General features: G+C 39.8%; 1 long non-coding RNA gene across 1 annotated transcript; it reads right to left on the bottom strand.

The window, feature by feature from the left end:
* Positions 1-720: 720 nt before the first annotated feature.
* On the bottom strand, positions 721-11,886 carry LOC122464825. Its single transcript, XR_006289217.1, has 3 exons — positions 11,702-11,886; positions 894-939; positions 721-780 (listed from the first exon to the last, which is right to left on the bottom strand). It is a non-coding gene; the product is annotated as an uncharacterized LOC122464825 (long non-coding RNA).
* Positions 11,887-14,150: the final 2,264 nt, after the last annotated feature.

Below are 14,150 nucleotides of genomic sequence, written 5' to 3' on the forward strand. Positions count from 1 at the left end.
GGAGGCAGTTAAAAACAGGGATATAAAACATTAATATGTATAAAGAAAGGACCTAAATACTGGAATACTGCAAATATATGTATGCTATAATAGATAGATGATTAATTATATTATATAATTATAATGATATATTAATTATATTAATTAATGGATGCTATAATTAATAGATGATTTTACCTGGAATAATGTGTTCAATTCTGGTCACACTATCTCAGAAGATATAGCAAATATAAAAGGGATTCAGAGATTGGGCAACAAATTCTAAGTAGGGAAGGATTTACTTATGAAGAGAAATTGAAGAGAACGGGACTGTTTCATTTAGAAAAAAGATAAAAAGAGGAGATATGACAGAAGAATACAAAACAATAAGTGGTAAAGGGAAGTTAGGTCAGCCACTCCTATTCACACTTTCTCACAATAAAAGGATGACAAGCTATTCAGTGAAATTGAAAGGCCACATATTTAAAACTGATAAAAGGAAACAATTGTATACACAAACACATTACTAATCTATGGAACTCATTACCACTAGGTATGGTTGAGATCAGCAGATTAGTATGATTCAGGGAGAGAATAGAAACAGTTCTATTACAGAGGATATTGGCATAAAATAACCCTTTCTTCCAGGTGTTGTCAGCTACAAGGGCCAGGTTCAATAGCTATGGGTCCCTCTTAAAACTAGCACCACTGCCTGGAGACCAACCTGGAATATCTGGGTCACTAAATACTTTCCCTGAGTGCCCACAATAGGCCATGCTTCCTCACTTGCAAGCACCAAGTCTGTGTATGAAAGAAGGAAAATATTGTTAGGGGAAAAGAGAACCCAGCATCAACTTGAAAAGACACAGTAATAATATCTGTATGAATGATAGAAAAAAAACCAGAAAACCTACTTCCCTGTGGTAACTTAGGCAGTAGTTTGATGACTCTGTTCTCAACCTGGCAGGGTAAATGTACAAAAGGCAAATGTCTCTTTACCATGATAATTGTTCCCTTCCCCATCCACTACCAGTTTGGTGTTAGTGGGTAGCACAATCCTAGAGTCCTGAGGTGCCCTTGGAGTGTGCTGTCTGGACCTCTTCTGAGTCTCTGCTACCTAACCCCCCAGCTATAGAAACTGTAGCTTTATTTAGTGATTGGATATGAGGGGCCTCACCAGACTTCACTCAGCTCTACTGCTGCTTCCGTAAAGTCTTTTCTCCATTCCTTCCCTTTGAGGAGCCACCTCTGCATCATCTTCTGTCATAAAGTCCTTAGCCTGTGTTGTCCCTCACCAGGAAGTCCCCTCAGTAATATAAGATCCTCGGGGACTGGGAACCAGTAGTATATAGGAAACATGAAGAGTCTTTGCTAGAACATAGGAACCTTTTTCCCCATTCTCAATTCAATTTCAGCACCCAATCAATGCTGAGCTTTAGCACAGTTATAGCAACTCCCAAATCATCAGTGGAAGAATTCTAGGTGGAAACATCATTCAAATGAAGCTCTCTCTGTAATCATATTTCTCCCTGTTCAGTAATAGACGGTGGCAGAGAGCTCCTTTGCCTCTAAAGCTTTTGCCCATCTGGAGTTCTGGATAAATATCTTATACAAATGAGGTAACTGTATTTATGCTTCCGCCCCCCTTCCCCGTTCACCAACAGATGGGAGCCGGGAGCTTCAGATCACAAAGCTTATACATATCAGGAATATAGACTGTCATACTTAGGACATAAACCATAAACCACTAACTGTTGCATGTTAGGAAGAATATTTTCTGCTGGGCAGGTTGTTACATAATTGCTCACTGTAGCATTTTGCACCAGATACAGATGTACTGGCTACTGTGAGAGACAGGATACTGGACTGAATAGACACCTGGTCTGCTCCAGTATGGCAGTTGCCATGTTTCAATAAAAGTGGGTGCTACTCATATGCCATGTCTGCATTCAGCCCAGGATGTGTGGCTACACAAGCGGTGACTGTTAATAACTTTTTATTTCTGTGCGGTAATATCCAGTCAGAGTTAGGGTCCAAGGTTGCCTCAGGTTTCACTCCATTAACTTCAGTTGAGTGACATCAGAGATGCATTTAACCTAATGGGACTTTTCAGTATATGCTGCAGTTTTCATGATTTTCCCCTCATGTCCTGCATATGGTCTTTATCTTCCCATGCAAACCTGTTTCTTACATTGGTTTAATTTGCAATCTTTTTTCTGAGAACTGGGAATTACGTTTTTGGTGACTTAATAATCACTTTGATATCAGACAACTTATAATGCAGTTGAGATTTTTTTTTAATGTCCTCAGTTTTACTGGAGTTATAAGGCTTATTTTTGTTCTCTTGTTCCTCTCAGGGGTTATATTAGGAAAAAGGGTTTTACCTCTGTATTAATGAGCTGCTTGTTAGTGCTACCATCTTAAGCCTTTTGATCTTAACTACATTTCCACCGACCTAAGAATCTTTTGATGAGAGGGTCCTTGTTTTTCAATTGATCATATCCCTGGGTTCAGTTTCAGCTACTCTAGACAAACTGTCCAGTGTATTTAGCTTCTTTCTCAAAAGTCATCATGGTGTATATAGAAACCAAATATTCTCCCCCCAAAAAATATAAGGGGAAAATGTTTTTCAGTTTAAGATCAGCAGAACATTCACATATGCTTTAGCAATGGCTCAAGCTTATGAACACTTTCCAAATATTACCAAAGCCCAGGTTTCAGCAAACCATGAGTCAAGCCACTAAAAATCTTGATTTTTTAAAAAATAGTAAGTAGTGGGTTCTTTTTATTTGCCTTCTAGTTTTTGAGTTATTATGGTCCATATTTTCAAGCATTTCTTTGCAGCCATGAGGGTTGTCAGAGAGCAATATCTCTGAGTATCTGATATGTTTGATTATCTTAACCTGCCCCTCATAATATCATAATTTCTAGACCATCACAATAGTGCAGCAGTCAGCACAAGTGGATAAAAGACTGCAAGGCTGGGTCTGGTTATTTCCTGACTTGCACCTTGTGTTGTTGTTACCAGGATTTCATGTCAGGTGTGTACAGTTAAGCATACCTGCATTTGCAATATTGTGGTCTGGTTTATTTATTGTAGATATAAGTACAGGAGTTACACCTGCTTTGGTTTTGCATGAACTTGGTGAAGCCTTTGATAGAACTGATCCAAAGATTGCTTTTAACATCTTGAATTGTGTTTGTTTTTCTCTCTTTAGATTGATTTCTTTTTATATATGAAAGTAGTCATGTCTCACATTTAATATCCTACTATTTTTATTTCAGATATTCAAAGGGTTCATTATTACTACCTCTATTTTTCATAAACACAGTTTACAGCTGATATATATTATTGCACTTGGTATTAACTTATTTATTCATGAAGTTATCTAATGATTAAAGAGAATCTAATGATTTTTTAACATATAGTATATCTACACTACTGTTTTATAATTATTGATTGTGCATAGCTGTTTCTGAAAAGGAAAACTCTTGCTGCTCCCTTTCCCTCCCCCACCCCCAAGAGAAAACAAATTTTACCAGGCACTTATTTCATGCATACTAGCTAAAGTACAAATCTATGCAAGATGTTGTCCACACAGCACCTTGAAACTTACTACCAACTGTGTTTAAAAGCAGTTGATAAGCACATTTGGAAACAATTTTCCACCTTGGCTTTTGCTTTCACAGTTGTCTCAAAATTACCTAGTTGAGTAAGGGGGATTTTTCTAAGCTATCACATATAAGTTTCTGTACCTCATTCTAACTATGGGAGCATTCCTACAAGCACATATGCAGCTGACTAACTTTAGTTCCATAAGTTAAATTAAAAGGGGTTACTCGGGTTCATACGCATTTGCAGAATCCGGCCCATGATTTGTAAATATGGTCCTGATTCTGCTGATTGTTTTGTGTGGGTAGATCCCAACGTCTGCACAGCGCTCATTACCGAATGAGCATAAACTTCTTGTAGATGTAAATCATTGTACAGCCATGCTAGGAAGTGTAATCATATCTTACTTATGGCAGGCCCTCAGTACTACAGCTAGTCATAGATTTTTAGGTCAGAAGGGACCACTATGATCATCCAGTCCGACCCCCTGCATAACGCAGGCCACAGAACTTCACCCACCACTCCTTCAAAAAACCTCACACCTATATCTGAGCTATTGAAGTCCTCAAATCGTAGTTTAAAGACTTCAAGGAGCAGAGAATCCTCCAGCAAGTGACCCATGCCCCATGCTACAGAGGAAGGCGAAAAACCTCCAGGGCCTCTTCCAATCTGCCCTGGAGAAAAATTCCTTCCCGACCCCAAAAATGGCGATCAGCTAAACCCTGAGCATATGGGCAAGATTCACCAGCCAGATACTACAGAAAATTCTTTCCTGGGTAACTTGGATCCCACCCCATCTAACATCCCATCACAGGCCATTGGGCCTATTTACCATGAATATTTAATTACCAAAACCATATTATCCCATCATACCATCTCCTCCATAAACTTATCGAGTTTAATCTTAAAGCCAGATAGATCTTTTGCCCCCACTGCTTCCCTTGGAAGGCTATTCCAAAACTTCACTCCTCTGATGGTTAGAAACCTTCGTCTAATTTCTAGTCTAAATTTCCTGGTGGCCAGTTTATACCCATTTGTTCTTGTGTCCACATTGGTACTGAGCTTAAATAAATCCTCTCCCTATTCAATAATTCCTATTCAAGTTGCTGATGCTAGCAAACAGGAGAGTTTTTTGCCAGGGAGTGTTCCAGGTGAAGGAGGAGCAAACACGTGACCTTAGATGAATTTGTTGTCTGTTTGTTGTGTGCTTACTGCTTGCCATGCACCTGCTTCATTGAAGTTTGTAGTGTGGTCTGTTGGGAGAGGGGGCGGGGAGGCTGTGCACTGAGCCTAGCGGCCTAATAGGCAAGACTAAGTTTCTTCAGAAGGTTCTAGCCTGCCATCCTTTGATAGCTGAACTTCAGTGCCTGGTATTAAATGAGGCTATTGATATAATAGGCATCACAGGAATTTGGTGGAACGATGACAATCAATGGGGCATAGTAATACCAGAGCACAAAATATATAGGAATGACAGAATAAGTTGTGCTGGGTGGGGAGTGACACTATATGTGAATGAACGCAGTGTCAGCATACTATAAAACCCTTAAATGAATCAAACTGTACCACAGAATCGCTATGGATATAAATTCCATGCTTGAATATGAGTTTAGTAGTAGGAATATACTACTGACTGCCTGATTAGGATGATGGTGGTGGCTGTGAAATGCTCAGGTAGATTAGATAGATTACAAAGGCAGAAAATGCAATAATAATGGGGGATTTCAACTATCCCCATATTGACTGAGTACATGTCACCTCCGGATAGGATGTAGAGATAAAACTTCTAGATACCATAAATGACTGCTTCTTGGAGCAGTTAGTCCTGGAACCCACAAGGGGAGAGACAATTCTAGATTTAGTCCTAACTGGTGCACATGAGCTCATCCAACAGGTGAATCCACTTGATAATAGTGACCATAACATAATTAAATTTAGCATGGGGGGGAATACCCAAAAAGTCCCCCACACTAGCATTTAACTTCAAAAAAGGGAACTTTACAATAATTAGGAAGCTAGTTCCATGGAAATTTAAAGGAACAGTCACAAGACTGAAATGCCTGCAAGCTGCATGGAAATGTTTTAAAAACACCATAATAGAGGCTCAAATTAAATGTATTCCCCAAATAAAAAAAACATAGTAAGAGGACCAAAAAATGCCACTATGGCTAAACAGAGTAAAAGAGGGGGCTACAGACAAAAAGAGGGGGTTACTTTAAAAATTGGAAGCCAAAAATAGAAAGGAACAAACTCTGGCAAATCAAGTTTATAGTTAGGCTGGGCAAAAAAAGAATGTGAAGAACAGCTAGCAAAAGACACAAAAAATAAAAAGCCAACAAAAAAAATGTAAGTCCATCACAAACAGGAAAAATCAATGGGGCTACTAGACAATCAAGTTGCACAAGAAGCGCTCAAGGAAGACAAGGCCATTCCAGAGCAGCTAAATGAATTCTTGAGTCAGTCTTAACTCTAGAAGATGGGAGGGAGATAAATATTGATAAATTAAACAGTAATAAGTCACCAGGACCAGATGGTATTTATCCAAGAGTTCTGAAGGAACTCAAATATGAAATAGCAGAACTACTAACTGTGGTATAAAGAAAAGGAGGACTTGTGGCACCTTAGAGACTAATAATATTTTTTACCTTCAGTCCTTTTGGTATGATGCCCATCTGTTTGCATTTGGAAAGGAAGATGATGTCTGTCTGTATCTGTACGAGTTTTTTCATGAAGTTGATAGATTTCCACTCCATATGGCTAAATTCAGTGCCTTGCATAACTGTGGCATGTAAATCAGCCTCTGTACCAGATGGTTGGAAGATAGCAAAAGTAACACCAATTTTTTTTAAAAAAAGGCTTTAGAGGTGATCCTGGCAATTATAGGCCAGCAAGCCTAAAACTTCAGTATCAGACAAATTGGTTGAAACTATAGGAAAGAACAGAATGATCAGACACGTAGATGAACACAATTTGTTGGGGAGGAGTCAACACAGCTTTTCTAAAGGGAAATCATGCTTCACTAACCTATTAGAATTCTTTAAGGGGGTCAACAGACATGTCGACAAGCATGATCCAGTGGAAGTTGTGTACTTCTCCTTTCAGAAAGTCTTTGACAAGGTCCCTCACCAAAGGTCCTTATGCAAAGTAAGCTGCCATGGGATAAGAGGGAAGGTCCTCTCATGAATCAGTAACTGGTTAAAAGACAGGGAAAAAAAGGTTGGAATAAATGGTCAGTTTTCAAAATGGAGAGAGGTGTAAATAGTGGTGTCCCCCAGGGATCAGTACTGGGATCAGTGCTGTTCAATATATTCATAAATGATCTGGTAAAAGGGGTAAACAGTGAGGTGGCAAAATTTTCAGACAATACAAAATTACTCGACTGCAAAGAGTTACAAAGGGATTTCACTAAACTGGGTGACTTGGGAACAAAATGGCAGATAAAATTCAATGTTGGTAAATGCAAACCAATGCAAATTGAAAAACATAAATCACAACTATACGTACACAGTGATGGGGTCTAAATTAGCTGTTACCATTCAAGAAAGAGATTTTTGAGTAAGTGTGGATAGTTCTCTAAAAACATCCACCCAATGCTCAGCAGCACCAAAAAAGCTAACAGAATTTAAAGAACCATTAGGAAAGGGCTAAATAAGACAATACATATCATAATGCTACTATATAATTCCATGGTATGCCCACAACTTGAATACTGTGTGCAATTCTGATCTCCCCATCTCAAAAAAGATGTATTGGAATTGGAAAAGGTTCCTAGAAAGACAACAAAAATGAGGAGGGGTGTGGAACAGCTTCCATATGAGGAGAGATTAAAAAGACTGGGACTGTTCAGCTTGGAAAAGAGACAACTAAAGGGGACAACTATCATGGAGGTCTATAAAATCAAGAATGTTGTGGAGAAAGTGAATAAGGAAGTGTTATTTAACCCTTCAGATAACACAAGAACTCAGAGTCACCAAATAAAATTAACAGGCAGCAGGTTTAAAACAAACAAAAGGCAGTATTTCTTCACACAACTCACAGTCAATCTGTGGAACTCATTGCTAGGGGATGTTGTGAAGGCCAAAACTATAACTGGGTTAACAATATTAGATAAAATCATGGAGGATAGGTGTGCCTGGTGTGGAGGAGCAGGGCCCTGGGGTATTTCTGAGGCAGGCCCGGCTCTTGTGCCGTGTCAGGGTCAGGTGCAGCATCACTGCCGAGTCCGTGTCTAGGGGGGAGGGAGAGCTGCAGGGTGATCTCCCACCACCATGCAGCCACTGGCCTATGCTCCCCACTGCCATGCTGGAGCCTCCACGTTTATTTATTGACAAATAAAATTTGCAGAATTTTAAAATATTATGGCCGAAATTTTATTTTTTGGCACATAATTTTTATTTTTTTGGTATAGAATTCCCTAGGCGTAGGTGTTAGGCATAGTCAGAATTACAATGTATAAAGGGTTCCCTGGTTGGGTAAAGTGGGAAGACCCATGGAAAAACCCCAGCAGTAACCATCCCTTACTGACAATCATTTGGTGAGAGATCCTTTAGACCCTACAATATCTTGAAGATGTGATATGGCTGCTGTTATAACTTTTGCATGGGTTTTTTTGTGGGATTTCTATATGCATGGGTAAGTGTATCTTTCCTTATTGCTTTAATAAAACTCGTAGTACAGATAAGACTTTGTTCTTGTGAATGTGTTTGTGTTCACTGTCCTTGGTCTTCATGTGTTCCTAGAGCCTCCAAATCTTACACAAGGACCAGAGGTGATTTTGACTATGTTGTGCTTGAAACCGTAGCAACCAGAGCAGAACACATGGTGGTGTAATACAACATCACTACATTTAATTAAGTAAAATAAAAGGCTACATTAGAATATACTCATTGAAGGCAAGGTAAAAAGGCAGTTCAGGGCCTGATCCAGAGCCTGCTGAAGTCAATGAGGCTTTGATTAAAGCTCTAAGCGATTGTGCTATATCTTGTTATCTACAGCAGTATGTGTTAACTTTGAGTAGGTAAGCAATTACATAATTTAGAATGGTCTTTCACTAAGGGAAATGAAAAGAAGCCATTTTGAAAGAATTATGCAGTGCTACCAACCTAATATAAATATTTTCCAAGTGTTTTAAACATTTATTGGGTCATCTAAGTAAATGGAACAGATTATTCTATTATCCAATGCAGCAATTATCAGGAACTCAGCTGGCTCTGGGTGTGGTCGCCTAGCAACCCAATGAGCTTGTCTGGGACCAATAAACCTTCCCTAAATGACTCTGCTTCCTGATTGGTCAGAAGGGCCACCAGACCCCATTTAAGCTTTGTAGCAACAGCAGCTCAGTGGCTGATCCATGCATTCCATGCCTGCAGCTGTGCCCAACCTGGCTTCCTGTACTGACCCTTGCTCCAACTTGTACTTGGTCCTGCTCCAGCCTTAGTCCCTTACTTTTTGGTCCTGCCTCAGTGCAGGGGGCTGAACTAGACAACCTCTCAAGGCCCCTTCCAGCCCTGCATTTCTATGACTAAGTATTCAGGATCTATTCAATTGTTTTAAAATTATGTAGACAGTAGGACAGATTTTGCTCTTAGTTACACAGGTGCAAATCCATGGGATGACTCTGGATTTACACCCATGAAACTGAGAGCAGAAACTGGCTCTGCACATCTAGCAACACAATGATCCCTAGAAGGATGCTAGAGCATTGATTAAATATTGATTAAGGGGAAGAATGTGTCACCTACTGAAACATCTATGTAAGTGCTTTCTACAGTACATAGGTATTCCTTGGAGATCACCTATCCCAGTGACAACTCAAGCCTTTCTTACACTGAGACCTTATAGACAAAAGGGCCGAAGATAGATGGTTTTCAGAATATGTAGCAGTTGCTGGTAGTAGCTCATTTCAGTTCTATACTACACCAGCCAGCCTGAAAATTCCCAAATAGTAGAATACAGCCACCAACCAAGGGGAAAGGGCACAGCCAGCTCAACTTTCTGTTAGTCAAGGATGCCCCTGTTAGCTTGTCAGGAAAGAAATGAGAAGAAGTATTTTTAAAAGATAGAGGCAAAGTTTAAAGAGTCGAGCAGGCCAGGAAATGGAAATCTCTTCCACCAAACAAATTTGTGTGAAGGGATTTCTATAAAAACTCAGTTTCAGGGATTTTTTGGCTTGCTGGGTGCCCAGGCTCCCCAGCTGCTCAGCTTCCTCGAATGCTGGGAGCTCAGCTGCAAAACAGCTGGACTGTTGGGTAGCGTGGGGAGCCAGTCACCTGACTTCCCAGGCAACTGGCTAGCAGCCCATGGAGCAGGGGAGCTGGCTAGCCAGGGAAGTAGGCCAGCTAGAGACTGATCTAGGATAGGTGATTAGTGCAGTTGCAGTGGGAACCAGCTTTCAGGGGTTACCATACCACTCAGTCATTCTTTTTTGGGTTCAGCTGCACCAGAGGGTACTAAAATCGACTTCGCCCTGACTGGCAAAATGCCTAGGGCTGATCCTAACCAGGCTTATAGATTATTATAATTGATAAAGCAATGGTGGAATCTTAGCTCAATGTAATTATGACCAGTTAGAAAAAGTTTTACTATCCCAAATCATTCATTTCCATGGTTTTGCTCTGCATCCTTAAAATGTTGGTGTTTTTGGTTTCCCCCCTAACTGTTAGTTGTCAGTAGTCACTTTATAGCTATTTACCTTGTAAAATATTTTCACATAAGTCAGTCCCTACACTTCCCACATCCTTTTTATTGCTGTTCTCTGGACTGGCCCCAGTTTCTCTGTATATTTCTTGTGATTCTAGACTGCAGAGATATGTAGGTAGTGGGTATTTTTTAATAGTGCATGCCTCTATCAAGCAGCCCCAAGTTATTTGTGTGCAATATTTCAAAAAATATTTTTAAAGGATCTTTAATGACACTTTCAATCTGCGTGGCCCTCTGCAATCAAACTACAATTTATCCTTTATAGCCTTACTCTGTACATAAATAGACCACCATCCTGCAGTTGGATTCACTAGCTTGGACACTTGTAGATCACACTGAAGTATTAGCACCATAAAGAGTTGGGGCCTGATCTAGCTCTCATTGAAATCTAGGGACGTTTCATCACTGACATCAATGGGAACAGGATTAGGTCATTTAGCATGGCAAAAAACTTGAGAAAACCTCAAGAAACATTACAATGTTTAAGCCCATTAGAGGGAAACATCACATTTTTCAGAAGGCATTTTTGATTGGTGGAAAAATCTTTAAGCAAGACAAAGTGCATCACCCTAATTAAATGTGACATTTAACAGATTGGACCTTTGTTTATCATTAAGGAGCAATAATCACACTGACTGATCTGAATCACAAGCCTCTTGGAATCTGAAAAAGACGAATACTGGCAGCCCTTTTCAACTGCATGATAAAAGAACAAAGAAAATTACTCTGAATAATTGGCTTGAAAGGGTTTTGTTGGTGACTGCTGATAAATCAGTAAAGGTCTAACTAATAGGTCTTTTCTCCCAGACTAAGGTGCCTATACTACCTGCAGTACTCAGAAGTGTTAGACAAGTGGATAATAAAGTTATCAGTTAATGGAGTGGAAAACCTTTAGGAAGTTTAAATAAACTGAAGAACATTTTCTTCAATGTGATTTCTGATAAAAGCAGGCTTGTTTGCCCTCTTAATTTATTAGTCAACTGACTTTTTTCAGAGGTGTTGTTAATAGTGTAAACAAAGTGTTTTAGGAGAATGGTTGTGTTGCACCTAACCTTAGATGTAAGTGTCAGGGTTCAGGGCAATGCACCAGTATTCCCTCATGTCCACCAAGCGTACCCACTCTCGACTCCTGGGCCATCACCTCTCTTGAGCAGAGACCTGCATCTCTCTCTCCCTCCTGACCAGAGGATCTTAAAGGCAGCACAGTTCCCTGCCTACACTGTGATATCCCCAGCAAGCCAGACCACCTAAACAGGCCAGCATCTGCCCTTTGCTTTTTCTTCGAAAGCTATGAACAGTGTAATTGCCAACAGTTACAAGTTACCACCCAGCTCTTTCTAAGCAACCACATTTATTCTTAAAGTGAAAGCATTACAGAGAAAACATATTAAAAATAATGAAAGAACATACACACAAGGTAACCTCAGGCTCCAGAAGGTATCGGTCCTTCCAACCTTTTGACCAGGATTGGGGCCACTTGGACAGAAGGTTCTGGGTCAGAAGGAAGTTCCTGAGTCAGTTTAAACTCAGGTTATTTATACAAAAGTCCTTTCTTTGTCTGTTGGCCTCTGGAGAATCCAGTTTGTACTAGTATATGTGAGCCTCCCCAGGAGGCAGTACCTCTTGGTGGGGGGTTACAAGCTGGCTAATTTGTCTTAATCATGACCCACTGCTTTCACTTCGGAGAGGAGCTGTGGTAGCCTTCCCCCATGGAGCAGACCATAATCATACATACATCATTCATTTAAAACAATGGCCCCCAAAAACCTCCCCATGGGGTTGCAATCCAGATCAATCAGTGTGATCATCGCTCCTTAGATGATAGGCAAAGGGCCAATCTGTCAAATGTCACATTTCATTAGGGTGATGCACTCTGTCTTGCTTAAGGATCATTTATTATAAACAAATCCTATCCCACAATAACACAGAAACTTAATACAATATGGTCTTTAAAAGATATTGCTGGAAATTGCCATACCTGTCAGAATAAGACCAGCTGTATTTTATGTTTAGAACCATATCTGCTATAAATTCCAGAATGTTTAAATTACCATTCTGTTCTGAAAGTAATTCTATTAAAATATATATTTTTGTGTTAAAAATATGAAAAATAGCATCTTCTTATTCCAGACTTATGCCCTTTGCAGGTACATGGTCATATCTGCTTAGTTATTGAAATACCACCTACTCTGCCCTTCTCAATTTTAATAATGTATGTTGTTTGTTCACACATTCAGCTGGGATCACACTGGTCTGTTTGGTCAGTTTCACTTTTCATTTGTAGCCAACAAGTTGACAATGTACTATTTGTTATCTCCTTTGTACTTTATAATTGTTTTCATGTGTGTCTCCTAAGGTTTCAGTTTGGAAAAAATGCCAAGTCTCAGTTCTGTTGACTTCATTTATTCAGTTGTATTGAGGAATGTTTTTAAAAGCTTTGCAAGTTTAGGATTAAGCTCCACTAGATAAATGTATTGCTTGTTATGTGTGTGTTTGTATAATCATATTAGATTCAGACTGCAATTGCTACAAAGTATGCATTGTAGAAGTCCTCAGTGGAACCTCCTATTGAAGCTCTTAGCTGTCAAGGTTTAATGAACTGTTTGAAATTCACCAAAATATTTAACTTGGGTTAGCCTAGAAAAGTCTGATAGATGCTGTAGCAAGGAAAGTATTTTTGGACATACTGTGCTATGCACCATTTTCATAAATAAGGATGCTGCTGTGAAGATCCTGTGTGAGTTTCAGAGGCATTAACCAGGCCCTTACCTGCTAGCCCTTGGGGAACTTCAGTGAGCCATATTCTCTGTTCAATTTTATTGAAGTGTATTTGTGCAGTTGTCAGAAATAATGTTTTTGGATTGTAATGACAGATTGAAGCATGCTTGTCAGTTCCCTACTGGTTTAACTTACACAGAGGTCATTAAGGTTTATGTGCTGAGATTACATGGAAATTTAAAAATGGCTGGAGACTACTTCTTCCCAGGTGGGTTTTGTTGTACATATGCTTTTTTGTTAACTATGTGCTTTGATAATTATGCTATGTGACTGAGCCAATGACTTTGTTCTCTGCTAAGAAGAAAAAGTTAGAGACAAACTACTTAAAATTAAATTGAAAGGAAAAGGTCTGGAATTGGGGCAAGTTTGTATGTGAGCAGCAGGTACATACTCTGCCTCAAACACGGAGCTGTTCTTAATAAAAGTTCCATCTTGAGAGGCATTCTTTTCATCTCAAAGGAAAGAGCTTTAATAAATACTGTAAAATAAGCATACTTAATATATGCCTGTTAAAATACTTATTGTGCCATACTAACTGTGTGCATGTCTTGGAAAACATGGTCTCTAGGAACGTCAGCCATCTTAGATGCAGCCATTTGGAAGAGATGTCTGGCCAATATTTGGCCTGACTGTATGGGTGACTGAGACAATGTGACTAGTAACTATAATCCATATTGGTCTGCACATATAGGCTACATCTTCAGTACACACTGCTGGCAGTGGTATGTAAAATATGTGTAGCTACGTGCTGCAGTAAAACACAAGCTGTGCCCATACAGCAGTGTAAAGCCACACATGGCAGTGAAAGGCTCTAGCAGGGGAGAGGCAGTGGGAAAAGAATGTGTCTTTCCCAGCTGCCAGAATCTTTCCATGTGGAAGGGGAAGGCTCCGGAGCCTTTCTCTGCTGCCTCCATGGAGTCTTTTCCTGTAGCAGGGAAGGGTTCCTGCAGCAGGGAAGTGGCAGAGCCTTTCCCCACTATGAGTCTTTTCCTGTGGGGGATAAGACTCCAGCAGCAGGGAGGAAGTGGAACACTAGACTGTTAAAAACAGCAGTGTAGACGGGGAGGCATGGTTTGAGCAA

Source organism: Chelonia mydas, chromosome 3 (genome assembly GCF_015237465.2).
Source record: "Chelonia mydas isolate rCheMyd1 chromosome 3, rCheMyd1.pri.v2, whole genome shotgun sequence".
Classification (NCBI taxonomy): Eukaryota; Metazoa; Chordata; order Testudines; family Cheloniidae; genus Chelonia; species Chelonia mydas.